Source organism: Aotus nancymaae, unplaced genomic scaffold (assembly GCF_030222135.1).
Source record: "Aotus nancymaae isolate 86718 unplaced genomic scaffold, 86718_ANA_hifiasm-v0.15.2.pri h1tg000033l, whole genome shotgun sequence".
NCBI classification, from domain to species: domain Eukaryota; kingdom Metazoa; phylum Chordata; class Mammalia; order Primates; family Aotidae; genus Aotus; species Aotus nancymaae.
The window spans coordinates 24,254,092-24,277,382 of record NW_026988447.1 but is presented as its reverse complement, the minus strand read 5'-3'; the positions used below and the strand labels follow the sequence as shown (position 1 = coordinate 24,277,382).

Sequence of the window (23,291 nt, the reverse complement as noted above, 5' to 3'; positions counted from 1 at the left end):
CATCTAGTGGCATACTTTTTAAAACATCAACTGCATTAAAAATACATACAGCTATCTCCCATTATCCGGTGGGGTATGGTTCCAGGATTTCTCTTTTCCAATGTACCAAAATATGTGGATGTTCAAGTCCCTTATATAGAATGGCATAGTCTCTGCATATAACCTAAGCACATCCTCCCAGACATTTTATCTAGATTACAAACAATGTAAATGCTATGTAAATAGTTGCGATACTGCATTATCTTTTAATTTGTATTATTTTTTATTGTTTGTTTCTTTCCAAATATTTTTTATTTCCAGTTGGTTGTATCTGTGGATGTTAAAACCATGTATATGGAGGGCCAACTCTATGTGTGTGTGTGTGTGTGTACATGCATATATAGAGAGAGACAGAGATATAAAAGAACAAACATACATTCATATTCACATGTATACTTGTGAAATCTAGTGAATATTTCATGTTACCAATTATTTGTAGGCCATCCACTTTGCCTTTAGTTACTTACTTTTCCTTTCAAGGTAATCTTAGTGCTGCAAAACCAGAACTAAAAGTGAGCAGATCTGCTAAAGCCTTAAAGGAACCAATTTTGTCAGACTTTAGTCCTTTACTGGGAATTGCCAATTCTCTGAGAGTCCCAGTTCCCAAAGGTTTTTCCCCAACCCCAATAAGCCTAATGTCTTCTCAACTTTCTAAATTACTATGGTCCTACTCCATTTCCATACCTGGAATTTACGTATTTTTAGGATCTTAGCCTAGAGAGACTCCACCATAGAACAGAGTACGCTCTTGCATAAAAATACCTCTGTTGGGTAGGTCAGGTTAGATTTTTCTGCAGTGATGTATAGAGTGGCACAAAGCCAACGAATGATAGAATTAGGCCGTCTCCTCTTGGTGAAGAGAAAATGTTCATACAATGGTGTTATAAATTAGTTGATTTAATTTAGATTTTATTCATATTAAAAAGATGTCATAAAAGCAGAGTGGGTTCTCCAGGTAGTCCTAATTAATACAAAACATAGCTAAATTATGACTTTCTTATTTCAAAGAGATCTTTTAGTCTTTTAAATATACTTTTAATGGGAATCCTGGAGATTCAAGGAGCTCATTCACTGAAAATTTGCCAGCTTTACTCATAAGGAAAAGTAAAAGTGGCTGGCAGAAAGATCTTTTTTACAATTATATTGAAGAAAAAAATTTGTGTTTGTGTGTACACCTTTATATATAATGATATCAAATTACACACACACATGTATACACACAAAAATATACCAAAAATATGCAAATCAATGACAGTATGACAGATACCACATCTAAGTGTGAGTGAATGTAGGCTGACTAAAGCAGAAAGATAGTTGTAATGTAATGAAGGTCTCTGAAAGCATCTTAAAGAGAAGTTTTAAGGTCGTATAGTTTTTGGAATAAAGGAGAAAGAAGACTGGACATTCGAAGTAGAGCTTTAAGCCTAAGCAACGACAAGAATGTCTGGAGTATTTGGTGTTACGAGAGACATAAATAAGGTAAGAAACAGGTGAGGAATTGATGCAAGAACTTGAATAGTAGCAGGAGCTGATTCTAGACAATGCTATGGTTTATAGTCCTGAGAATTTCAAAAGGATGAAATATTGCACAGAAACTAGTACTCAGAAGAGTTAAGAAGACCAAAAGCTTTTTGCAAATGACAAAAAATCATAAAAACCACAAAAGCCAGTCTTAAAAACTACCATAATAGCTCCTTTTCATGTAAATTCTTCTTCAATAGTTTTTAATCACTTCTCCATAAAAATGTTCAATGATTTATTCTCTGATTTGCTGTTTCAATACTTGTTGGGAACATACTATGCCTGATGTCATAACTACGCTTTAGTAAAGCATTGTATAGTATATATCAGACACAGAACCTGATCTGGGCATTGTGAGATTCACATGTACTTTTCATCACCAGCCTTAAACTATTTCTAACTCTCATTTAAATGCATAGTCATTAACTTATTAATCAACCTGCAAGTTATGATGCTGTACTTTCAATTGTTATTATTATAGGTATGCGATAAATAATAGAAAACATAATCTGTAATAAGCTCTTAAAATATCACAAGATTTTTATCCTTTTAAATCTCAACATGTATCACATCTACATCATTTTGGACATCAAATAATAAACCAAATAAAACCAATCTGTAAAACATATATTTACAATTTATTTCTTAATGTCCTTGAACATAAGTAACCCTATAGAGTAGCCTTATAACCCAATTTATTTTCAATTTTCAAAAATGTGTTTATGTAAGCCTAAATATAGTAAACCTATAGTACACCAAAGAATTGCTGAATTCTTAATATCCCTTTCAATTTCCTCCAGAAAAATTAAATATATGTGAGAATAAAATTTAATATTCCTACATAATAAAAATAAATTACAGTCATGAAATTTTCTTAATTGAAATTTGATCTATTTCCAGGACATACAAATCAACGTAAAAATTAAACAGAGTAACAGTCTCCATTTTTACATGTAATCCTATGAAGTACATTGAAAGATATTTTAGCCTGACTAATTGAAGTTGCCTCTGTCTTTGGATGACAAAATTAAGAATACTGTAACTGTAACTTATAACCAATAACTTTACATTAAAACACTACTAGAAAAGTTGTTTAAATGTCCTTTTTAAAAGTCAAATATAGAACTCACAGGTATCTGCACACGTAAAAGTGCCTGTGAATCCAACAGATTGCACACTGAGTCCATTGCCAGAATTAATCCTACACAAAACGAATGTGTTAGTCATCATGTATAATTCAGAAAAGGTGAATGGTTCCATTTGTTTAAAAATAGCACCTTCACTAGTATGCCTTAAACTTCCACTATTTAAAAAATTGACATTTAAATGCACATATTCCACCTGAGATAATAGGCATCTGAGATAATATTAATACGTTAGCATGTATTATCTTATTGATAGTTTTGTAAGATCGCAAACACTCCCAATTCAACAAATCTATAGGACGAACTGAGAGAGATACTGACACGAATGTCCCTACCTCCTCCTCCATGCCTCACTTCCTTCCTTCACAGCAACACACATATCTTGGATCATAATCACCTTGGCAGTTTTATCATGCTAAAGCTCTTGGACTTTGGCAATACACAGAATGGTGTCTTTATTTTCATAATGAAAAAACAACAACAACAACAAATTTTATTACTCTGGGAACACTGATGCTAAAAATTCTTTCCCATGAATTGGAATTACTTCCTTTACCCCAAGTCTTTCTTTGCTATATTCACTTCAAAATAAGGTCATACATAGCTTAAGTAAGTAAAATAAAAGCCTAAAAATGAGCATGTTAGTACATACATACCTCTTAGAAAAGAAACATTCACATAAATGCCTCCTGGAGCATCTGTGCTTGCTACATGCCTTATTTATGTTCTAAAGCACATGGATCCCTGACCTTCCTCATTGGCTTCATTTCATTCAGGATATTTCTTTCTCTCTTTACTGTGCCTTCTTACAGCAAGCACTTTTCTATATTTTATCTCCATATGCCTACATCACACAGCTCAGCTTCAACCTCTTCCACATATTGTCTAGGTATTTGTTCTCTTTATAATGTCCTTATCTGCAGAGTCAATATTAATAGTTCTATGTAAAAGACAACCCTCAATTATCTTCATTAACCATTTAATAATAGTTTAATTTGAATTAACATTTCAGTATAGATAAAACTTGGATAGAGTGACTATAATTCAAAAATTTCCTTAGGGAAAGAAACTATTTTCTCAAGGGGTTTACACCTATTTTGAAGAATTCAGTAGAAGCCAGAAATAAGTAGAAATATATCACATTTGTAAGCACATTTGTAATTCAAATTTAACAATTTATTTTTGCGCAACTGCAAATCAAACTTCAGAAACGAGTTTTCTCCTGATGTCCATTAAATTTAAATGCTACTTTTATTTCAGTACTCATTTATTTTTAGAAATTCAGCAATTTATCAAAAATAAAACCCGGTCAATTCTAGTTAATATGAAAACATACAATACATTTCATTAATATTTTATACATGTTCATGAACATACAGCGTCACCACATATTCATAGCTATATAAGTAGATATAACTCAATAGATGTGTCCGGTTCCCTTCAAAATTCTAAACTGTCTGAAACTTTTCTTTAAAAATCTCTTTTGAGATAGCTTTATTCATAAAACATACACACATTATTTATCTGCAGCTATACTCACACTTTGTATACATGCATATGTCATTAGAATATTTGCATGAGTTTTCATATTCTTAGGACAACATATGTAAATAAATCACATAGCGATTTGAAAATTTAGCAACTAAATATGCAATCTGTTAAGCATAATCAGGCATGCTATTCAAAAACTGTATGATATAATTCAATCTTTCCAAAAAAATATGTATTTTGTATGAGGATGTCTTCATAAAGCTTGATGACATTTTCTAGTAATTCATATTGAAAGTTTTTTGTATATTCAAAAAATACATAAAGTCATCTGACTAATGCTACATAAAGGAAAAAGAATCTTATTGTACCTTAACAAGTGTCTAATACTACTGTTATCACCTATCATTTGTAAATATGATAAACCAGTTGGAGTTCTTTCCAAAGAGACTGCAATCTTATAGCCAAAATCCTCCTTATATATTAATATAAATTTCAAAATGGTATCAGAAAATTAACCATTACCCACAATGTTTTGAAAAGCTATTATTTATCTAAAAATATTCTGTTCACTTTATCAATCTGATGATCATCGTAAAGCCTTCCCTTGACTTTTCAGACAATAATTTACTTTTTTGATGGGTAATTCAATATCTAAAATCAATAATCAAGGAAAGCCAACTAGTTTCATGTATCAGAGTTATACAGACTGAAAAAAAATACCAATTCAAAATAAGTATTACCTTTGTCTAATTTTTCATAAAAGACAGAAGATCTCTCACCAGGTAACACCATTTCTTTGGGTTCTATGGGAAAAGAGAAAGAAGATTAATAAAAACAACCTTTCTTTTTTTCCTCTTTAAATACTTCTTAAAGAAGATTCATTTGTAATAAAGGTCAGAGAAGAAAATCATTTAACAAAATATTCAGCAGCTGCCTCAGGAACCACTTGTTTTAAATGCCAAATCACTTCCCCAAATGTCCTTTCTTCCCTGCAGCTGAGAACATGGGTGACTGCAGGAGATACTCAGCCCTGTTTTCTTTGCTTCTCTTTCTTCTCTCACATGTGAACAAGACTGGCACTCGAGCAAGAAAGGCATTAGCTTCGATCATTTCAAGAGACAAGATGTAAGCCATGTCAGGGCAGAACATTTACTTGGAATACAACGGACTGAAATGGAATCTGAAATTACCTAAACTGACTACTTTCCTTCCACTACTAGTGAGCATGGGTTTTAAAATATTCATGAAAGTTTGGGTCTTTCCACAAAGTAATAAAATGAGATATTGTGGGATAACTGTAAATAATTGCAGATTACCTTCCTTATGAGATGCAATTTCAGAGCTTTTCTATGCTGCAATGAGGAGGAAAGAACTTTATCGAAGTCAAAAGTTATGAAAATATATCTTATTCCCTCCCTTCACGTATAACAATCTTGAGGAGTATCCTATAAAAGATTTTATTGCATCATTATCTGAATGTTCAGATTGGAGGGTATAAAATTCAAGCCTGAGCAATAGCTTTCCAGCAAGGACTGTCACATAGATAGGTAAGAATTTTAATTCACCCCTTAAGAAAGTTATTTGGCTGAAGAGAAGATGTTAACAGTTTAAAACAACATTGATTAATTGACTAAAGCAGTCATAAGCATAGTGATATAACTGTAATTACTACATCTTACCAATTGTCTAATTTTGGGCAAATAAATTCTGTAAGTCTTCATTTATCATTTGTATATGGGAATGACAATTTTTCCTATCCATGGTGCTGATAATTGAGATAAATACAGATAGAGAACGTAGCATAGTACCAAGCCTGAGAAAGCATTATCCAATATAATATCATTATTATTCCTATCGTTGCTCTTTAAAGAACAACAACAAAAAATCTTACTATTCCATTGAGAATCACTGCCCTAGTGAGTCACACAATAACATGATTAAATCATATCATACTGGACATTACCTACTTCACCTATTTATTAATTAGACTCTGATGACGAAGGAATAAAGAGTCATTCTGGGTCTTTCAGGCAGGTGGGTGAGAAAGATTGAATAGTAGTGTTTCAAAAAGATTAGTAAACTGTCAGCTGCTCCACTGCATTTTGGAGGCCCCAAAATCAAGGCCCCCCTTGATTTTGCTGAGAACTTTAGCTTGAAGAAGCCCTTCAAGAAATTGTGATATACTTCAAGACTCACTTAAAGCAACTGGCCCTTGTCTACTCTTAGAACACTTGATCCAATTCAGAAAACACCTGGTGAGCCCCCACTGCAAGCCAAGGTCTGTGACAGACTGAAGAAACCAGTAAACAAAGACAGACTCAAGAAAAGCACAGTTTAGTAGAGGAAACACATCTGTGGACAATTATTTCAAGTAATTGGTGAAAATATCATCATTAGACAATACATAGAGTTTTGAAGGAGCAGAAAGTATTAAAAGAATATTTTGGAGTCAGAAAAGGATTTAAAACATAATCATATATATATATTTTATTGCGTTTTAGGTTTTGGGTACAATCTTAAAATATCAGTCAGGGGCCTCAGCAACATGGCAAGGCCTCTTCTTTATAAAAGCAAAAATTAGCCAGGTGTGGTGGCACATACATGTAGTCCTAGCTATTCGAAAGGCTGAGATGGGAGGATCACTTGAGTCCAGGAGGCAGAGGCTACAGTGAGCTGAGATTGCAGCACTGCACTCCAGTCTGGGCAGCAGAATGACACCCTGTCCCGTCTCCCAAAAAAATCAGTCAGAATAGTGAAACTGGTGCACATGGCTGACAATCAGCACTGTTTGGTCTAAGAAAATTTCAGAAAAGAGAACTCTGAAGTACTAAGCTTAACAGGCAGGTAAGCAGGTAGGTCTTCCCAGGAAGATGGGGCAATGTATACAAAAATAGGAAGCATTAAAAAAAAATGGAGTCCCGATTAACATGAGGTCTACTCACAGTACCCATCGGGAGTCGTCTCAACTTATTGTTAAAATGCTCAGAGGATGTCAAAGAAGAGAAACAGTAACAGCACTGGGAGGAAAATGGATAAAATATAAAGTGGCATTTCCAATAGCTGAGCCCTGATTGGACTTGACTAAGAAACAACAGTTTCAGACTCAGAACCTCATATATTTTGAAAGAGTACAGCATATACATCTCCTAAATAAAGAAATTAAAAAGGGACTTTGATTCACACCAACAACAATCCCTAACTCCAGGTGCAGGCATCAAGTAGACCAAAATCTGCATAACGTCTGTTGTGGGTTAAATTATCTGCTACTGAAAGATATGTTGAAGTCCTACCCTGAATATGACCTGATTTGGAAAAGAAGTCTTTGTAGATGCAATTAAGATGTAAATTAAGATGAGGTTAAACCAGAATAAGGTGGCCCCTTAATCTAGTATGATTGGTAACCTCATAAGAAGAGATGAGACACAGGGATGAACATACATGGAAAAGAGAATGCCTTGTGAACACAAAGACACACACACACAGAGTGCCATATGACAAGACAGGCAGAAATTGGAGTGATAAATCAACAAGCTAAGGAATGCCAGAAACATCAGAAACTAAGAGAAAGGCATTGAACAGATTCTCCTCTAGAGCCTCCAGAGAGAGCATGGCCCTGCAGACACCTTGCTCTTAGATTTCTGGCCTCCAGAAATGTGACGCTAAATTTCTCGTTTTAAGCTACTCAATGGTAATGTGTTATGCCAGCCAAAGAACTAATAACATAATAATAACAACATATGTCTTCAGCCAACCAGAATCAGGCCTCTACCTAGACTCTGATCACTTCTGGTTACTTTATTTGATAGTCCTCAAACTTTTTGACACCAGGACAATTTTTTCTGAAGATGGGGGAGGTGGAACAGTTTCCAGATCATCAGGTATTAGATTCTCATAAGGAGCACACAACCTAGATCCCTTGCACATGCAGTTCACAAGAGGGTTCATGCTCCTCTGAGAATCTAATGCCACAGCTGATGTGACAGGAGGTGGAGCTCAGGAGGTGGAGCTTATTTGTCCACCTCTATCTCCGGCTGTGAGACCCAGGTCCTAACAGGCCACGGACAGTTATCTGTCCACAGCTTGGGGGTTGGGAACCCCTGCTAGCTCATCAAACACATTCTCAATTTAGAAAGCAGAACACTCAGCTACACGTGACAAACTGACTTACAGTTTTAACAATCTCCTGTAGCTAGAATCTGCTGCAAATGGAAGCCAACAGCTGATGGAAAGGAATTTGTTGGTCCCTATTTTCCCCCCATGTTCTTCTTTTCCAGCTAGTGAAACTTGGATACTGACTCCTCTGGAATATGGCAGTGGAGTGAAAAAGGAAAGAAGGAGAAAGAAGAGGTAAAAGAAGAAGGAAAGTGCTTACTTGCTGGTCACTAAGCAAGAAGGCTTCTTCTTTGGGGCAGGCACAGAGGTGATTCTCTCCCAGCTGGAGCTTTTCCTGGTTCTTCAGTAATCACCACCTCCAATCACTGGAGACCTTTCACTTGCATTATGCTTGATGTGGGTCATACTGTCTCAGTTTATTACTTACTCTAGCCACAAGCCACTAGTCAGCTGAGACCAGTTCAGCAGCTGGAAAGCCTTAAAGAAAATAACTAGGATAACAGCATGACAGCTCTTTCATATTTGTGGCCCAACCCCTCTTCCAGAGGAAACTAACAAACCCTGAAAAAATGGATGAATTCCCATTCAGAATCTTTACTTTGCTCTGCCATAAGCTGCTCACTACCTCATCTTTGCTCTTTGAATTAATCAGAAGTCAGTCCACTGTTTCTACTAAAACCTCAAACTTTAAGGGACACCTTTTAAACTCTCTGGAGAGTGTCCTTGAAGCAGCTCTTTCTAGTGCTGAGGGGGAAAACACCCTACACCATCTCTCCTTGTGTATATTTCTAATACACCCTCAGCTCACTTCATAAAAATCTTCCTTTAATCTCCAGATCTTCCAATCCTTTTGCATTAAAAATGTAGGAGATATCTACCCAGTTCTTACACTCCCACTAGGAAATTTCTGCAAGGTGATCTGGTTCATAAATCACATTAGTATCTTATAGCTATTGCTTTAAGGGGTGAAAGTTTTCCAATTTTGCACCCTATGATATTAGTTTTTCACAGTTTGTGTCTTAAGAAACTCATGGGTGAAACAGCTAAAAATTATACAGTACATCTTCTGGATATACTATTTTTTAAATGTTTCCTAAGCATTCCATGCATTTTACATTGTTCTTCAATATAATCTATTACTCAGTCAAGCAGAGTGTCTAATGGCTGCCACATTGTTCTATACCAGTTCCATTCTTCATGTCTGTTCCTTCTGCTTGTGGTTTAATTCTTACTTTTCAGCACCTTCCAAATTTACTGCCCTGCCAAAGCTTTAATGGCAACTTCTCCAGAAAGTCATCTCCAGGTACTTTGGACCCTGTTGATTTTATCATTCTTCTACCTTGTACAGCAATTATAGTCAATGCCAATAACTTATATTGCCTTCTTGGGTTGTCTTGTGCTGTCTTATCTCCACAGATATATTTGAAGTTCTTCAAGGACAGCTACAACTTGTTCCTCTCACCTTTTTCCTTTCATGCTAAACTCAATGATCAGCCTTACAGGAAGAAAGTTTCTGTTAAGTACAGGCACAATTGCTATCTATTAAATATCTATTAATGTAGGTAGACAGACTTGACTTATGTGGCATAATATCTTTCCATATCCTATGATAGAAATTCTATAGCAATTCCTTATTGTTGCCACGCCAATTTTTTTTTAATTTAATTTTGCTTTAAGTTCCAGGGTACATGTGCAGGATGTGCAGGTTTGTTACGTAGGTATATGTGTGCCATGGTGGTTTGCTGCACCTATCAACCCATCACCTAGGTATTAAGCCCCACATGCATTGACTATTTATTCTGATGCTTTTCCTCCCCCTGACAGGCCCCAGTGTGTGTTGTTCCCCTCCCTGTGTCCATGGCCACATTAAATTTAAAGAATATTTGGACATGTCAGATAGAAAAGAAGCAGAAAACAAAATAACATGAGAAATATGACATTATATAAACAAGGATAACAAGGATGCTGTTATTTGGAAATATAGCTAAATGCAATCCTTTTGCATTTCGCTGTCTGACCTCAGCTTTCTGTCAGGCATAGCATTTTCCTCTAAAAAGATCAGGATTGCTACAAGATAAATAAAAGAAGAAAAAGACAGTCTACATTTTGACATCTAGCAAGAATTCTGGATCCATATAGCAAGAAAATGATCTTGAATATAAGGCTTTTCCTATTTCCATTACAATATTAGAAGTCAGACTTAGAAAACTAGATCAAGAACTTTTGCCATGTTAAAAGAGGAGAAAACATAGGCTATGATGGAAAGAATATAAAACACTTCCTAGGCTCAAGAGCATGGGCAAGAGGAAAACAGAGGAGGAGGTTAAACACGAAGTCCTCGTTTCCCTTCTCTCTAAGTGAAACTCCCCAGAAGAAAGTGGAATAAGTAATACAAGGATTAGGGCTAGCAGATGGCTTTTCAGGAAATAGACTCAAAAGAACTTGAGAGTTTTAGGGGAAAAAAATCACTCAACATTTAACATGATATGGGAACATTTAGGGTGCATTAGGGGAGGACAGTGTCTGAAGAGATGAACCTGAGACATAATTGCGTCATCTCCATAGCCAATACCTGGTATCCAGGAACAATAGACGTTCTCAAATACCCTGAGTAGGAGACAGGGGAGCGCAGGTGGACTTTATCCCATCTACCACCCTTTCCCAAAATGAGGTCATGTGAGGCCCATTATCCTCATCATCACAAGACCATAAAAGAAAATGCAGAAGAAAAGGAAAAACGTCTGAAGCACAATCATGTAGCAAAAAGTTATCTCAGTCATCTATCCCAGATAAAAAAGAACTTAAATGTATGTAGCACAGTATCATTATTTTACAGATATAGAAAGTAAAGACCAGATGGCAGACTTATTTACTGAAGTTATGCTTATGAAGGCTGAGAAGAGGCAATGGTTCCAGTTTTTCTAGCATCTACTCAAATGCTGATGAGCTATCCCACACTCGCATCTACAGTCCAACTTTTCTTTTCACTATAAGTTAATATTATTCAATTAATATTTAAAAATAAAAATTTCAATTTTATTTTGAATAGAAATATCAGTGAAAATAATAATTTTAATTCATTTTAATAAATGATAAAATACACTTAAAGTGAAAATAATGTTTTTAAAGAGTCCATAGAAAACTATTAGATTTAATTAGTAAATTTAGCAATGTTACTGAATTCAGAGTCATTGCACATAAATTATGCTACCATACAATAATGAACAAATAAAAAGAACTGTAGCATTTAAAATAGAATTAAAAATCTCAAATACTCAGAATAAATCTAACAAAAGATGTTCATGACATCTACACCAAAAATCTACAAAATATTATTTAGAAAAAATAAAGCAGACAAAAATAAATGGCGAGAAATCCATCATGCTCATATATTGGAAGACTCAATATGATAAGGATGTCAATTCTCAAATTAATCTGTATATTCATATTAATCACAACCAAAACCCCAGTAGTCTTTTTTTAATATAAAAATTAAGCTAACATTTGTACAGAAATGCAAAGGGCCAAGATTAGCCAAGGAAGACAAAACTAGAATTCTTAAATTACCAAATATCAAAACTTATAAAGCTTTTGTAATTAACAAAGTGAGTAACTGGTACAAAACAGATAAATAGATATATGAAACAAAAGAGAAAGTCCAGAAGGAAACTCACACAAGTTATAACAACAAATTACACATGTAAATTATGGCAAGTTTGACAACGTAGAACAGTAGAGAAGGGGCAATTTCTTTACTAAATGGTGCTGAATGAATTATATACCCATTTGTGGGGAAAAAGTGAATCTTGACTCCTACATATACAAAATTCAGTTCCAGAAGGTTGTGCATGTACAGGTTCAAGACAAAACAAGAAAGCTTTTAGAAGAAAATATCATTCCCTTTGGGGAAGACAGTGATTTCTTAAACAGCATATAAGTGGTAACCAGCAAGGGAAAACATTATAAATGTGACTGCATACAAATTAAAAACTTCTGTTTATCAAAAGATGCCTAGTAGATGAAATGACAAGCCATGGAGTACAAAAAGAAACTTGCAACACTCAGAATATATCCACTAAACTTCTACAAATCAATAAGAAAATGACAGATGACTCATCAGAAAAATGGGCAAAAGTCATAAACAGAAACTTCACAAAAGAAGGGATTCAAATTTTCAATAAACATCCTAAAAATCCCTCACCTTTTATTAGTGTTTTGCAATGCAAACTAAAATTACAATGAGATACCACTACATACAGACAAATGAGGCCTAATTAAAAATATATATATATAATAGCAAGAGTTAGCAAGAATGTGGAACAATGGTACTGTCATACCCTGCTGGTAGGGGTACAAATTCATGTAATTATTTTGGAAAAGAGTTTGGTAGTATCTCTCCTTTGGAAATATCTCACTTTATGGTTGTGAAATTCCACTATGAAAGTTGCCAAAAATTATGTACACGAGTATTCTTGGTAGCACTCTTCACAATAAGAATAAACTAGAAATAACGCAAATTTCCATAAATAGTAAAGCTGATTAATAAAGATATATTCATACAATGAAATGCTATGCATTAATGCAAATGAAGAAACCCTGATTACATGAACATGAATGAATATCACAAACCATGTTAAGGGAAGAAGTCATACGGAAAACATATGTACTACAGGAAAACATTCTGTTATAGACTCAACTGCATCCCCCACAATTTATATGGTGACGCTCTAACACTTAGACTGTATTTGGCAATAGGGCCTCTAAGGAGTTAATTAAGGTTAAATTAGATCTTTAGAGTGGTGCTCTAATCTAATACAGCTGGCATCCTTGTAAGACAAGAGTAAGAGACCAGGGATGCACGAGGACAGACTGTGAGAGCACACAGAAGATGCTGTCTGTAAGTCAAGGAGGGAGGCCTTGGGAGAAATCAACCCTGCTGGAATCTTAACCTTAGACTTCTAGCTTCCAGAATTGTGAAAAAACAAATTTCTGTTTCTTAAGCCACCCAATCTATGGTATTTTATTATGCCAGCCCTGAAAAAGTGATACACATTTATGTAAAAGTGAGAGAAAAAGCTCTGTGAGGGATACAGTACCTGAAAGAGGACATGAGGAGAGCCTCTGGGGTGCTAAAGATGTTCTGCTTCTTGATCCAGTTGTTGGATTTTCAGGTATATTCCTCTTGCAAAAAAATGTATTGAGTTGTACACTTAAGACTTGCTCAATTTTCCATATGCATGTTTTCCTTCCTTTTCAAGTGACATTAGGATCCAAATTCATCTGTCTATGGCCCTTAGAAAGTGGGCACTATTAGATTATTATTACTATTATTTGAGATGGAGTTTCATTCTTGTTGCCCAGGCTGAAGGGCAACGACGCTATCTCAGCTCACTACAACCTCGCCTCCCGGGTTTAAATGATTCTCCTGCCTCCGCCTCCCACGTAGCTGGGGTTACAGGGCATGCGCCACCATGCCCAGCTAATTTTGTAGTTTTAGTAGAGATGGGGTTTAATCATGTCGGTAAGGCTGGTCTCAAACTCCTGACCTCAGGTGATCTGCCCACCCGGACCTCCCAAAGTGCTGGGATTACACGCATGAGCCACCATGCCGGTTGATTTTTTAAATAATTCCTGATTTTAAAGATAGTCCAGAAGAAATAAAAGGGCAGCTTTCAATTTGCAGGTGTTCTTCATTAGCACTACTACTAATTATCCAATTAGTGATAATTGGAGAACCGACCTTTCAGGGCTACACCTGAAGACAGAACATCAGTCTTTCCCTACAATACATTTTGTTTTAAATGTTTTTGACTTAGATTTCTCCTCAGATTATTTAATCATTTTTTGTGTATGGTTAATTTAGCACAGAATATATGGCTATTCAATTTTAAAGTGTATTTATATACTTAACAGTCATATGTTTGAGAAATTCTTACTGGGCAACTTTAGCCAGGAAACACCAGAGTCAGACTTTCAGTACTATGCCTGACCTCTGAAATTATTTCCTTTTGTAAACACTGAATATTCTGACAATTGGATTCCTAACTAAATTTCTCTTGCCTATTAAGTTTATGAAACATTTATTTTTTAAAAAAAGAAAAGCAAAAGTATAGCAAATGTTTATAATTGTAGGCTTTTACAAGTGTCTTCATTTAAACTTTGGAAAGAAAATATAAATATAAAAGAAATATAATAAATACCTCTTTGTTTCTGTCTACAAGCAATAAGATAGAAAAACTTTTTCTTTAGTGAATTATAATTATACCTAAATCAGTCATCAATAATGAACAACTACAAAGGTAATAATAAAGGCCCAGATGTTTAAAAATGTATGCTTAATCCAGGCCAGAAGAAAGGAAGAAATAAAATAACAAAAGTAACAAAGCTAAATCCCATGTTTAAAGCATATGGAGAAGCTGAATCCTAAGAATAATTCAATTCTAGCCTTACATTTTAAATTTTAATAATCAGATTTTTATTTAGTTGATGACAACATCTTTCTCTAAATGATATACTCTAATATCAATAATTTCATTTTTTAGTCATAATTTTTTACTTACTATTGTTTATTTCAATAAATAACCCCATTTTTCTCCCATAGGGAATCTAGCAGCAACATGGACTCAAGAAAGCTTCTATTTATTTGTTTGTTTATTTATTTTTTGAGACTGAGTTTTGCTCTGTCACCCAGGCTGGAGTGCAGTGATACAATCTCGGCTCACTGCAACCTCCATCTCCCAGGTTCAAGTGATTCTTCTGCCTCAGCCTCCCAAGCAGCTGGGATTACAGGCTCCTGCCACCATGACTGGCTAATTTTTTTATTTTTAGTAGAGATAGGGTTTCCTCATCCTGACCTCAAGTGATCCACCCACCTTGGCCTCTCAAAATGCTGGGATTACAGTGTGAGTCACCGTGCCCAGCCAGCTCTATCTTTGAGAACTATCCTTTAAATCTGTTAGACTTAAGTTTTTAGAAGGAACTTACTATTATTATTTGAATAATAAAAATAAACATTCAGTGCTGCCATATATAAGCCAGGCATTCTTCTCAGTTGCTGTCTTGCATATTAAATACTCATAACAACCTTCTTGGCTCGTTACACTATTAGCCTCATTTCATAGATGAGGAAGCTGAAGCACAGCTTGGTTACCATGTTGCCTGAGCCACAGCCATCAAGCAAAGATAAGATCTGAAGGCAGGGAGCTGGCACCAATCCTGATCCTTTGACTTCTCAGCTGAGTTAATGTGCCTCTGTTCTTTCCATGTGTGCACCACTTAGTCTAACACAAATTCTGTGCTTATGTCTTATTGAGGGAATGTGCTCTCTTTCCGGGTCCAGGAAGGGCGTAGTTTTAAGGGCAAGAATTTCCCAGAGCCATGCCCCTGCTCCCATCTCTCTCCATCCAGGAGATTTAACGGTTTATGTTTGAATTTCGTGGGCACAGGAAGAAACTAAAAGTCAATCGCTCCAGCAGAAGTTCTAAGGAACTCCTTTCATTGGCCCAGGGTCTTGGAGAAGGTGGGGGCTCCTCCCAGGATAAAAGTCCATGTCCACACACCTGGCCGGATTTCCCCGCCGGAATCCCCTTTCACACACATCGTGGAAGTCTTTCTCTTCTTCTCCTTTCCTTCTCTTTCTCTACCTAAATAAAATCACCTTTCTGCAACCCTTCTTGGGGTTGCAGTAGCCCCATCGCTTATTTTTTAAGAGATAAAAGGCCAAGAACCCACAACATTTTCTCCGGGGAGCTGTGCCTCACCAGCACCCAAGAAAAAACCCTGGTTATATTATTATTGGAATATATTCTTACTTTGTATTGTGAAGTTTCTCGCTTTACTTTAAATGTATGTTCCCCCCACCACAAATTCTGTTTTTTTTGTATGTCTTTGCTGTTTCCTATATTTTCATCCATTCATTAGAATTCTAAACATACTGTATCTTGAATTTAAAGTAGTTATTATCGCCTAAGAGCTTAAAGAAATTTATGTATATTATTATATACATTGCAACAACCCCCCTCCACACACATACATCCACCACTATTCTCTGAATTGCATTTTATGTATTTTATTACATATTTTCTTACATTCTATCTCACACCATTGCCGAAGTGAAATTCCAAGAGTCTAGACCCCTATACTCAAACAGTGACTCATAAATTGGCAGCATCACCATCCCCTGGAGTTTGTTAGAACTACAGAATTCCAGGCTCCACCTCAGACCAGCTGAATCAAATTCTTCATTTCAACAAGAAACCCAGATAATTGGAAGGCATATTAAAGTTTAAGAAATCTGCTTTAAATGATATAATCCTCTAAACTGGGGTTTTCTTAATTCTTACTTCAACTAATTTATTTCCCTAATTTTTATGAAACTTATTCTTGTAATGTTTTTTACCACTAAGTGTTGTAGTCTGTTATACTTAATAGTATTGAGTATAACTCTCTTATCAGCTTTCCTGCCTGGAATATTATTTAATTTTCATGAGTTAATTATCGAGACCTTCAAACAAAAGCTTCTCTTTTTATAAACATTAGATTGCAAGGGCTGTCTGCAACACTAGTTGTTTCAAAGTTTCTGTATTCTAGAAATAATAGGCAGAACTCACATATTTTAGCTCTGGCGTGTAGCCTTGTAAATGTCTATGAGGATTCCTAAATTAAAAGTTCAATAGTAGAGGACTACTATTTTCTCAAAATCCTCTGTGATTTTATGCTATCTGCTGTATTCACAATGCTCATCTTAAGTCTTTTGTAGATTCTTCTCAGGTTTTCTTAGTTATCAGGTATTCACTCATAAGTTGCCCTAGGGATTTCTTCCTTTTTGTATAAACTGTCCTGAAGAAGTTCCAGAGAGGTGACTTAGTAATACAGGATACTTGCTTCTGGCTAAAACAATCACCATCAACAATATCCAAAACCAAATATAATAACAAAATAAAACCCTCAAACAAAGAGAAATATCCTCTTTAAACCACCAAATAAACTTCAAAACCAGTAAATTAATGCAAAAGAAAATCAATCTTATTTCAGTTTTTAAATTAAGCCAAAATTCTGTGTTGGTAAGTGATTTTCACTATTTTAATGAAATTCTAGTACCCATATCTTGATAGAAATTATGAAATTTCTTTATCACTTTATCTTTTTGCATTGGTTCTTGAATGATTTTCCAATATATGAGCTAAGTAAGATAAGAATATTAATTTACTTGAGCATATGGTATCAAGGAAAGTAATTGTTTAGAATTTGTCCAATAGGAAAATATGAAATGTTTGCTTATAGAATGGGCATTAGATGGTAATGAGTTAATTTTTTCAGGTGTGATAACCCTATTGAAGTTATGTAAAATGAATATATTTATCTCTTAGAGATTTATATTGAAGTAAATTAGACTGAAATTTCAAGAAAAATTGTCAATGTAACTTAGTGGTATACACACACCACAGCACCATCACAAAAAGTGAAAAGACAGAAGCACCACACACATCCCCCAAAAACAGAAAAAAAAAAAAAATTAAGAGCCTAGAAAAGACATCAATAATAGAGAAATTTTAGCATCAGTGCAGGAGGCTCAAATAACTCATTAGCTCATTAGATTAAAAGCAATGAAAGAAAAAAATAATGTTATTTTAAGTATTCACAATGTAACTGAAATAATACATTATATTTAAGAAACTACAAGCACCTTTTGTTAACCCTTTGCTCAAACTAATCACTATGGTATTTCTTTTACATATATATTATTGCTCTTAATCTTCACAATAACTATTCAAAAGAGACACGAAGAACACTTTTTCCATTTTCATAACATTTCCGGTTTGATCCAAAGAGGAGAGAAGTTTTACTTGTAGGTAGTTTCTGTGCATAACACACTAAAGCAAGTATAAAACACAGTATACAAATGTAGGTATGCAAAGGAATTAACATTTTAAAAATCAGATAAAATTAACTCTCATTCTTTGCCTCCATTTTTGTAGTATTCAACAATTTTGATGGAGAACATAAACAACAGAAATAATTCAACAGAACAAATTTTGCAATGTTGAAAGTACATAAGCACAGAAAACCCAAAATATCTAAATTCAAAAAACAATCTAAGTAAATGGAATTATAGTGGAATACCTCCATATTCCACTATCAAAATATGACAGAAAAAGGAGACAAAAATAAAAACTATATTGTGCTCAATAAGTGGATTTATGCTTCTGGGACTATAGACACTAATAATTCTAAAAAGCCCTTCTGCTTCATAACATTTAGAAATGCTTAATAAAATGCAACATACTTTAAAATGCACTCTTGAACTCACAAAATGTAAGGGTGATCTCACAAGGGCAAAATGAAGACAGAGTTGAAACAATGGTTAACATCCTAGTGCAAAAAATATGGGTACATTGGTGGTGTTTACTAATACTAGGATCTTGGAACCTTAGATTTTAATAGGCTCATAGGAAATAGTGCAGAAGATTTTCTATGAGGAAGTGGCTTTCAGGAGCTTGGATGAGCTGTTGGAGTTTAGAACATTCAAAAGTCTAAAAGAGTGGACAATAAAAAAACAATGCCTTCTAACAGGGGTAAAGGACAAGGGAAATATTTGTGACATTCCTGGCTTGGAATAGCAAAAAAGGAATTCTAAAAATGTATAATCCACAATCCTTCCCTCATGGCTTTTAGACTTTGTTTTCTACTGTTTATAAGTCCTGAAAATTATCCAGAAGATAGATTAACTTAAAGAGCAAATTAAATCCTCTTCCAAGGAATATAACCTCATCTCAGACTCCTCAGGACTCCCAGAATTTTAAATAAATCTATAGTAAGTTCACAATCCAAAATTACACAACCTACCAAAAAGTAAGCCTTTATAAAGGAAAGTTCAAAGAAGCAACAAACAGTAGAATATGATTGCCAAGGAATTCAGATTTTGTACAATCACATACACAAAATAAAGTTAGTGTGTTAAAAATCTCTAAGAGTATAAAAAACAAAATGCATTAGGACATTCTTGTATTGTTAAACCTGAATACCTGATACTGGGTCATTTATACAGAAAAGAGATTTAATTGGCTCACAGTTCTGCAGGCTATACAAGCATGGTATCAATATCTGGTTGGCTACTGGTGAGGACAGCATTAAGCTTACAAACATGGTGGAAGGTGAAGTGGGAGCAGACACATCGCATAGCAAGAGCAGGAGTAGGAGAGAGAGGTGGAGGAGCCAGCCCCTTTTAAACAACCAAATCTCATGTGAACTAACTGAGCTAAAACTCACTCATTACCAAGAGGATAGTGCTAAGCCATTCATGAGATATCTGCCCCCATGATCCGATACCTCACATCAGGCCCCATCTCCAACATTGGAGATTACATTTCAACATGGCATTTGGAGGGAACACACATCCAAACCATTTACAGAAACCAAAGACAAAACAAAGAAACAATAGGATACAAAAGCCAATTCAAATTTTAAAAGACTATAAGTAACTTCTACAAATTAAAAATTAAATAAATTATAATCACATGGCTGCATTGAAGAACATTAGGTGCAACTTCAGAGACGGAGTTAATAAACTGAGAAATACACTTGAATAATTACGTAAAATAAAACAAAGACAGAAAAAATGATAAAACCTATGCAAGGTGGAAGAGAAAATAGAAATTTTAACATGTGACCAATCAGATTCCCTGAAGAAGAGAGGATAAGAGACCAGGACCAGGCCCACGTCAAGGCAAGGGAATAGGGCAAAAAGTTTAAAGAGGCATTTACTCTTAACTTTTGTTATCTAGAAAAGACAATACCAAAAAAGAAGTTTCAATCTTCCATAATTAAATCTTCAGGTTCAGGAAACAAAATGTTTTCCAAGCAGAATAAATAAAAACAAATTACAGCAAGACACTAGTAAAAACAGTAGAATGCCAAGGACAAAGAGATCTTCTTACAGCCTGAAATAACAGATTGACTCTTGGTATCCTGCCCAGATTTCCTTCACCAACACAGTAGACCCACACTCACTCTCCTATTGATCATTGTCCTCATATCACTGGAAATGTCTCAAAAGCTTTCATACTCCCTCTAGGGACAGCCCACAGCCAAAGCACGACTTATAAAAGGATACCAAAGGCCAGTACCGTAGCATGAATGGGGGACATTTTTGTAGTACCCTCAGATTGCAGAGCTGCTTGTGGGACTAGGCTGATGTTCTGTTAAGTCGCATCTTTAACTTGCTAATTTTCCTGCTCTATCTTGTTTTTCTACTTTTCTTTTTCCGATTCCAACTAGCAAAACTGAGAATCCCCATCTTGGATTTTACTCTAGTAAGTGCAAACTAAGACAATTACCAACAAACAAATCACAAATATATCATCCATTAATAGATTTTCAAAGCAATAACAGATGTCAGAAGGCTGTAGAAAAATATAGTCTTAGTACTGAGAAAAAATATATCAGTTAAGACTCTATTCCCAAATTATAATTTGAGGACAAAAATGAAGTAAATATATATATTCAGATAAATCAAAACAAAGTTTACAAACAAATGACCCATGACAAAGGAAATTTTAAAGACAGATTTTAGGGCAGAAAGAAAAGAATCTCAGATAAGTATGAGATACAAGAAGAACTGGGAAAAATAGTGAATAGGTAGGTAAACTTAATAACTATTTAAAGTAATAATGTTTAATTCAATAAATAAAAAAATGTAGAGCTAAATAATTATACCAAAAAAGAGGGAGATGATAAAATTTCACTTATAATATCTTGCAATGCTGAAGAGGAGACAAGAGAGATGAATTAATTTTAGACTGCAATTATACAAGTAATTATTCTAAGGCTAATTTCTATAAAATAGCATTCAAGTGTATTAACTTCAAATCAGCAGAGTGCACAGAAGCAAATAGAAAACCTCAATCAGAAAGAAGGCATGAGGAGTTTCTGTTTCTGGCTACAATGAAGTAACTTGTCCTGGATTAGTCCATTCTGTACAAACAACCATAAAGTGGACAAAATATATTAGGAAAATATTTTCAAGCATTGTACAACATGCAGCACAAAACTGTCCTTTATGAGTAACAGGAAAGCTTCACAATGGTCCCAGCTATCTCCTTAGTGATAACTTTCCAACCTCAGCAAAGTTAGTTGGAATCCAAGCAAAGCACCGGGGACCGCAGCTCTTAGAAGGGGGAGATTAGAGTTCAGGGAAGCTGAAGTGAGTGGAATATGCAAGGCAAGAAGCCAGAAAGGAAGTAGCTGTTCAGAAGGGGGGTTTCAGATACCTGAGCAGAATTCCCTATGAGTTCTTGGCTAAGGATTAAGCTACACATACGCAGGGTAAGAATACATGAGGCATTTTACAGAGTTACTGCTACTGATTGAGAATGCATGAGAGATGTTAGGGAAATTAGAGATCAAGCAGTGACAGTGGATATTGAAGTTCACGTCACCCAGAGTGGAGATATCTCATTAATGCAGTTTAATACCCCAGGCAGCCAGTTGAGAAATTGGCTATCTTATAAGTCATGCTTTATGAGTGGAGATAATGAGCTAAAGTAAGGTATGTTTTAGATTCACCCTAACAAAGATTAAAACTAAATCTGGACAAGATCTACAGGAGCCATAGAGTTCAGAGATTAAGTGAAACAGAGTGGCTTTTGACACATGTAAGGTTTTCCAAAGGTCTTCCCTAACAAAATGTAAGCCCTGGGACACATGAGTTCAAGGTGATCATCTAGTAACGTTTTTACCATGTCCAGTATATAACTAGATACTTATATTAATAGATTACTAGATAGACAAAAAAAGTGACACATAGTAAAAAATAAGCCATCAAAAGAAACCGACCCAGAGATGGCATGGGTCTTGCATTTAGCAGATGATGACATTAAATCAGCTATTAAAATATTTTCAAAAAACCAAAGAAAATGTGTTCAGAGAATTAAAGGAAAATATTGTCTTAATGAAAGAACAGGTGGTGACTCTCAGAAAAGCAATGAAATCTATTTTAAAAGGCAACTAGAAACTCTATAACTGAAAAGAATGATAAATGAAATGTAAAATTTACTAGATGAGTTTAATAGCAGGCCAGAAATGGTAGAAGAGTCAATGAGATAAAAGAGAAATCAGTTGAAGTTCTGCAATCTGAAGGACAAAGGAACAAATATTTTCTTTTAATGAACAGAATCCTAGGATCATGGAAGACAATATCCAATAACAAACATGAGAATAATAGCAGTCCTAGGGAGAAAAAAAATAGAATATAAAGTATTTAAAGAAATCATGGCTGAAAATATGCTAAATTTGATGGGAAAAAGTCAACTTATAGGATTCAGAATCTGAAAAAAATCCTAGAAAAAAAAACAAATCTAGAACTAGAAATACCATTTGACCCAGCAATCCCATTACTGTGTATATCACCAAAAGATTATAAATCATTCTACTATAAAGACACATGTACATGTATGTTTATTACAGTACTATTCACAATATCAAAGACTTGGAACCAACCCAAATGTCCATCAATAATAGACTGGATAAAGAAAATGGGGCACATATATAGTGTGTAATACTATGCAGCCATAAAAAAGGATGAGTTCATGTCCTTTGCAGGGACATGGATGAAGCTGGAAACCATCATTCTCAGCAAACTAACACAAGAACAGAAAGCCAAACACCACATGTTCTCATTCATAAGTGGGAGTTGAACAAGGAGAACACATGGACATAGGGATGGAAATATCACACACTGGGGCTTGTTGGTGGGTGGGGGGCCAGGGAAGGGATAATATTAGGAGAAATACCTAATGTAGATAAAGGGTTCATTGGTGCAGCAAACCACCATGGCATATGTAAAGAAAGAAAGAGGCTGGGCGCTGTGGCTCACCCCTAGAATCCCAGCACTTTGAGAGGCCGAGGCAGGTGGATCATGAGGTCAAGAGATGAGACCATCCTGGTCAACATGATGAAACCCCGTCTCTACTAAAAATACAAAAA

The 23,291-nt window shown here is 35.0% G+C and overlaps 1 protein-coding gene across 5 annotated transcripts in view; it reads right to left on the bottom strand.

Annotated features, from left to right (window-relative positions):
* The window catches only part of INPP4B (inositol polyphosphate-4-phosphatase type II B), an 851,576-nt gene that overhangs the window by 709,354 nt on the left and 118,931 nt on the right, over positions 1-23,291 (bottom strand). For all 5 annotated transcript variants that reach the window (XM_064383845.1, XM_064383847.1, XM_021666733.2 and 2 more), the window contains one exon: positions 4,937-4,999. The gene's annotated coding sequence lies outside the window, so the exon portion shown is untranslated. The remainder of the gene's footprint in view (positions 1-4,936; positions 5,000-23,291) is intronic.